We start from the raw sequence: 7211 nt of genomic DNA on the forward strand, positions 1-7211 counted from the left end.
GTGCCTGACCGGGAAACGGCCCTTCGTCAAAAGGGAGGAATTCTAAACATTCCCATGGTCGATCGAGTGGTTGACCAGTCTCTCGCTGTATCATGACAGTCAGTTTTCGGCTTTCTCTACTGAGGTGCTCGCCCAGCCGAACTGGGGCACAACCACAGTAGTTCTCCTGGTGCCGCGTTAGCCGGTGATACGGAACGTAAGGCAGCAAAACACAGGAGCCGGGCAAACCCAACATTTGACCAAAGACATGATTCGGAGCTGATGCATATAAGGCCTAACTCGAGACGCCAAACACTCCCGAAGGTGTTCGGTCTTTGCAATAGCGGGCAAAACAATGCCCTAAGCCCCTTGTGTCCAGGTACGGGCAACTTCTTCTGGCGCGGCCGATGCCAAAACGCCAGTCTCCACTCTGGTTATAATGAGAAACCAGGGGATTATAGCAACAAGAGACAGTAAGAAAGGTTTACGTAGGGTCTTAGTCTGAAAAGAGTCCTTGCAACGGGTCCCTACTGCACGTCTGCGCCTGTGTCTCCGTCGTGCCGTATCCTGGACGGGTGTGCACGCTGTTCATCTGTAAAAAGAGAGGAACTTAGTTTGAAAAGAAATCGTGCGAGAAAGTGCATAAACAATTGAAATATAGATTAATAAAGTTGAGCCTATGCTAGCTCATTATGGCTTATATGTACAAACCCTTGTGAAGGGGTGTGCGGCTAGGTAGCCCCTAGCTTATTTATTCCGGACTCGTCCAGCCGTGTTCGGGGTCTCAGGCGACCTTTTAATGAAATGATGCCACGTGGACCAGGCATTTTAAGCGTAAGAGACGTGTAATGTGGTATTGCATTGAAGCGGACGAAAGCTTCCCGTCCCAGTGATGCTTGATAGCTACTTTTAAATGGGGCGACATGAAAGGTTAGCTTTTCTCGTCGGAAGTTGTCAGGTGACCCGAACACAACTTCTAGTAATAATGAACCTGTGCACCTAGCGTAAGGGCCTGGCGCCACTCCTTTGAAGGAAGTGCGGCTATGCCGAATTGTAGTAGGGTCTATCCCAACTTGCGGATTGTGTCCGGATATAGCAGGTTTGAGTCACTGCCGCCGTCCATCAAAACCTGCATGAATTACAGTCCGTCTATTATGGGATCCAATATCAGGGCAGTCTATCCTGCGTTCCGGATACTTCTGGACTAATCCAGATGGTCGAAAGTGATTGGTTTTGACATCCAATCTCGGTGTTCCGCTGGGGTGGACCATGCGACACTTGTCTTAGCGAGTGCCGTGTTGGTTTTCCGTACTATCACATGAAGCGAGTTTACTGTTTTGACTTCTTGTGGGAAGGTCTTTTGACTTCCGGTGCTCTGCTGGTGGGGTTCGTCATCGTCCTTGCTTGGCACATCGAGCCCCTTGTGTCCGGCGTTGAGTCTGCCGGACTGTTTAAAAACCCAACAATTTCGGTTGGTATGGTTTGCAGGCCTTCCGGAGGTACTGTGGATTTGACATATCCGATCTAAAATTTTGTTTAAATTTGATAGCTCGTCGCTGTTGTCCTTAAGAGGCAGTGTTTTATTGTTTGGCCGCGAGCTTTTGAATCCGGCGTTGACCGCCGTGCCCTTTGGGCTTTTTTCTTTATTCCGGCGCTGATCTTTCCTGGGCCGTGATTTTCCGTTTCCATCTCTGATCTCGGATGTACTCGGGTCGCTGGTGCTGCATCTTGCTAGCCAGCTGTCTTCTCCTGCGCAAAAGTGCGTCATGAGGCTTGTTAGCGCGACCATTGTTCTTGGCTTCTCTTGGCCGAGGTGTCTGGCGAGCCATTCGTCTCGGACGTTGTGTTTAAAAGCTGCTAAGGCTTCCGCGTCCGGACAGTCAACTATTTGATTCTTTTTGGTAAGGAACCTGTTCCAGAATTTGCACGCTGACTCTCCGGGCTGTTGGGTTATATGACTCAGATCATCTGCATACGGAGGGCGGACATAAGTCCCTTGAAAATTTGCTCTAAACGTGTCCTCAAGCTCTTCCCAACTTCCAACAGTGTTTTCTGGGAGGCTTTTGAGCCAATGCCGAGCTGGCCCTTTGAGCTTGAGGGGTAGGTATTTTATGGCGTGGAGGTCATCTCCTCTAGCCATGTGTATGTGTAGTATGTAATCTTCTATCCAGACTCCGGGGTCTGTTGTGCCGTCGTATGCCTCTATGTTTATGGGTTTGAACCCTGCTGGAAATTCATGATCCAGCACCTCATCGGTAAAACATAGCGGGTGTGCAGCGCCCCTATATTTGGGTGTGCCGCTGTCTTCGAACACTTGTCGTGTTGTGTTACTTCCTGGGGCCCTCTTTTTTGGCCCGTAGATGGACCTAGTTGGGCTGTTCGTTTTCCCAGGATCATAAGTCGGCTTGTGTGCGGCGTCGCTTGTCGCTTTTGGCCTGTCATCTGGCCGTCTATCCGGCCAGGCGGCCTCTTTATTTTTTGACTGTGAGGGCTCTATGGCTTCCTCGTCAAATTCTGGCAGCAACTTGCGCTTCGGGTAGCTCTTTGTTTGATGGCCATTGCCATATTTGTCTGCGGTCTTGAGTACTTTGCTCCACTTCATTCTGAGTATGTCTTCCGCTGTTTTGAGCTTCCGTTTTTCCTTCTTCAAACTTCTTGCAGTGGCGACGAGTCTTTTGTGAAGGTTCTTATGCTCCGGTGTTGTGTCCGGACTGTTGATTGCTCCGTGAAGGGGTTGATTATCCGGTTCGTCCTGTTCGGATGGTTGCTTGGTTGTATGTTCGTCGTCCGCTGGTTTGCCCTGCTCTATCGCTGGGTCGTTAGGAATGCTGCTTTGATCGAGGTGGGACTTAGGGCATTGTTTACGTCGCTGTTTTGGTTGTTTATCGGCGGGATTATCCTCTGTCGCGTCCCGTTGTTCCTCGTTATCGCTTCCCTTTGGGTGTCCACCATATGTATGTCATGTGACAAGGTGGCCTTCCAGTGCCCTGTAGGCGCTGGTTCTTGATTGTCTCCGGCATCGTCGTCCATACTGTTGATGTCTTTGGAGTCGTAGTTTAGCACGTCGGTTAGATCGTCGACGGTGGCTACGAAGTGGGTGGTGGGTGGGCTCTGAATTTCTTCATTGTCCGCGTCCCGACCATCCTGGCCGTAGTTCGGCCAGCGCTCTCCGGATAGTGAGAGATGCTTCAGCGAATTTAAGATATCGCCGAAGGGTGAGTGCTGAAAGGTGTCCGCAGTGGTGAATTCCATGATTGGCGCCCAATCGGATTCGACTGGCAGGGGCGCAGGAGGTTCGGAGTCCGGCAGGGGGTCTGGCACCTCGGAGTCATGGGCTTTATGCGGGACAAGGTAAGTCTTCGGCTCCATCACCGTGGAAGTTGCAGCTCCCGAGGCGGTGTCCAGCCATCCGTCCTCGATCCGTGCGATTGGCTCCGGACTATGGGTCGGAGCGGATTCGTGTGCGGCCTCCCAGGTGCTGTCCGGCAGCAGAGTTAGGTCGTGCCCGTCGTGGCAGCGCGGCACGCTTGACTGTGGCTCAGATCCATCGAAGATCAAGTCCCCGCGGATATCGTCCGTGAAGTTTAGGCTTCCAAACCTGACCTGACGGCCAGGGGCGTAGCTTTCGATCTGCTCCAGATGGCCAAGTGAGTTGGCCCGCAGTGCAAAGCCGCTGAATACGAAGATCTGTCCGGGGAGAAAAGTCTCACCCAGGACTGCGTCGTTGTCGATTGAGGAGGCCATCAAGCCTATCCGTGACGACACAGAGGAACTCTCAATGAAAGCACCAATGTCGGTGTCAAAACCGGCGGATCTCGGGTAGGGGGTCCCGAACTGTGCGTCTAGGCGGATGGTAACAGGAGACAAGGGACACGATGTTTTACCCATGTTCGGGCCCTCTTGATGGAGGTAAAACCCTACGTCCTGCTTGATTGATATTGATATTGTGGATGTTTACAAGAGTGGATCTACCACGAGATCAAGGAGGCTAAACCCTAGAAGCTAGCCTATGGTATGATTGTAATGGTTGTTGTTGTGTCCTACGGACTAGAGCCATCCGGTTTATATAGACACTCGAGAGGGCTAGGGTTACATAGAGTCGGTTACAATAGTAGGAGATCTACGTATCCATATCGCCAAGCTTGCCTTCCACGCCAAGGAAAGTCCCATCCGGACACGGGACGAAGTCTTCAATCTTGTATCTTCATAGTCTTGGAGTCCGGTCGATGATGATAGTCCGGCCGATGATAGTTCGGCTGATGATGGTAGTCCGGCTATCCGGACACCCCCTAATCCAGGACTCCCTCACCTTTCTCTTTCATTGATTTCTTTTCCTCTTGCATATCCTCAGGACTGAAAAATAGAACACCTCTCTTCTTCGGAGTAGGTTTGGGAATAGGCTCGGGAGTTGGCTCAATTAGTTCAGGAATTGCCTCAGGAATTGGCTCAGGAAGAGTCCAATTATTCTCATTAGTCAACATATTGTTCAATAATAGTTCAGCTTTGTCAACTGTTCTTTCCCTGAAAACACAACTAGCACAACTATCCGAGTGGTCCTTTGAAGCATCAATTAGTCCATTATAGAAGATATCAAGTATTTCATTTTTCTTAAGTGGATGATCAGGCAAAGCATTAAGTAATCGGAGAAGCCTCCCCCAAGCTTGTGGGAGACTCTCTTCTTTGATTTGCACAAAATTATATATTTCCCGCAAGGCAGCTTGTTTCTTATGAGCAGGAAAATACTTAGCAGAGAAGTAATAAATCATATCCTGGGGACTACGCACACAACCTGGATCAAGAGAATTAAACCAAGTCTTAGCATCACCCTTTAATGAGAATGGATATATCTTAAGGATATAATAATAGCAAGACGTCTCATCATTAGTAAACAGGGTGGCTATATCATTCAACTTGGTGAGATGTGCCACAACAGTTTCAGATTCAGTGCCATAAAAAGGATCAGATTCAACTAAAGTAATAATCTCAGGATCAACAGAGACTTCATATTCCTTATCAGTAATAAAGATAGGTGAAGTGGTAAAAGCAGGGTCATGTTTCATTTTAGCATTTAGAGTCTTTTGTTTCAGCTTGGCTAACAATTTCTTAAGGTCTGATCTATCATTGCAAGCAAGAAAATCTCTAGCAGTTTCTTTATCCATAACATAACCCTCAGGAACAATAGGCAATTCATAATTAGGAGGAGAACCTTCATCATCACTTTCATCAATAACTTCATTTTCAATAATTTCATTCTCCCTAGCCCTAGTAAGTTGTTCATCAAAAAATTCACCTAATGGCACAGTAGTATCAAGCATAGAAGTAGTTTCATCATAAGTGTCATTCATAGCAGAAGTGGCATCATCAATAACATGTGACATACCAGAATTCATAGCTATAGCAGTTTTAGGTGTCGCAAGCTTATTCATAACAGAAGGAGAATCTAGTGCAGATCTAGATGGCAGTTCCTTACCTCCCCTCGGAGTTGAGGGATAAATTTTAGTTCTTTGATCTTTCAAGTTCTTCATAGTGATCAGCAGATATAAATCCCAAGTGATTCAGAGAATAGAGCTATGCTCCCCGGCAACGGCGCCAGAAATTAGTCTTGATGACCCACAAGTGTAGGGGATCGAAACAGCTTTGGAGGGTAGAGTATTCAACCCAAATTTATTGATTCGACACAAGGGGAGCCAAAGAATATTCTTGACTATTAGCAGTTGAGTTTTCAATTCAACCACACCTGGATAACTTAGTATCTACAACAAGGTATTTAGTAGCAAAGTAGTATGATAGTAATGGTAAAAGTGGTAAAGATAAAGATAGCAAAAGTAATATTTTTGGGTTTTATAGTGATTGTAATAGTAGCAACGGAAAAGTAAATAAGAGAAGCACAAGATGTGAAAAGCTCATAGGCAATGGATCAGTGATGGATAATTATGTCAGATGCAATTCCTCATGTAATAGATATAACATAGGGTGACACAGAACTAGCTCCAATTCATCAATGTAATATAGGCATGTATTCCGAATATAGTCATACGTGCTTATGGAAAAGAACTTGCATGACATCTTTTGTCCTACCCTCCCGTGGCAGCGGGGTCCTAGCGGAAACTAAGGGATATTAAGGCCTCCTTTTAATAGAGAACCAGACCAAAGCATTAACACATAGTGAATACATGAACTCCTCAAACTACGGTCATCACCGAGAAGTATCCCGATTATTGTCACTTCGGGGTTGTCAGATCATAACACATAATAGGTGACTATAGACTTGCAAGATAGGATCAAGAACACACATATATTCATGAAAACATAATAGGTTCAGATCTGAAATCATGGCACTCGGGCCCTAGTGACAAGCATTAAGCATAGCAAAGTCATAGCAACATCAATCTCAGAACATAGCGGATACTAGGGATCAAACCCTAACAAAACTAACTTGATTACATGCTAAATCTCATCCAACCCATCACCGTCCAGCAAGCCTACGATGGAATTACTCACGCACGGTGGTGAGCATCATGAAATTGGTGATGGAGGATGGTTGATGATGACGATGGCGACGAATCCCCCTCTTCGGAGCCCTGAACGGACTCCAGATCAGCCCTCCCGAGAGATATTAGGGCTTGGCGGTGGCTCCATATCGTAAAACGCGATGAAACTTTCTTCCTGATTTTTTCTCTGTGAGACGGAATATATGGAGTTGGAGTTGAGGTCGGCGGAGCTGCAGGGGGCCCATGAGATAGTGGGGCGCCCCCACCCTCGTGGACAGGGTGTGGGCCCCCTGGTCTTCATCTTTTGCCAGCATTTTTTATATTTTCTGAAACTTGTCTCCGAGGATTTTCAGGTAATTCCGAGAAATTTTGTTTTCTACACATGAAACAACATCATGGTAATTTTGCTGAAAACAGTGGCAGTCCGGGTTAGTTTCATTCAAATCATGCAAGTTAGAGTCCAAAACAAGGGCAAAAGTGTTTGGCAAAGTAGATACGTTGGAGACGTACCAGTGGTGTTGAGCACAAATACACGGAGCGCTTTCCGCCGACAAGTGGTGAGGAGAGATCAGCTACACGAATACCTATACGTGAGAGTTGCCAAGATTCGAACCCCTACTAATGTTGCCCTGGTCCTCCTTTTAAAGCTCAAGGGGTTACCACAGCGGCAAAAAGGTCATTATAGGGGTGTTTATACTAATACTGAGCTATCATACCTAACTCTACCAGTTAAGACAAAAC

Source organism: Triticum dicoccoides, chromosome 3B, assembly GCF_002162155.2.
Source record: "Triticum dicoccoides isolate Atlit2015 ecotype Zavitan chromosome 3B, WEW_v2.0, whole genome shotgun sequence".
NCBI lineage: Eukaryota > Viridiplantae > Streptophyta > Magnoliopsida > Poales > Poaceae > Triticum > Triticum dicoccoides.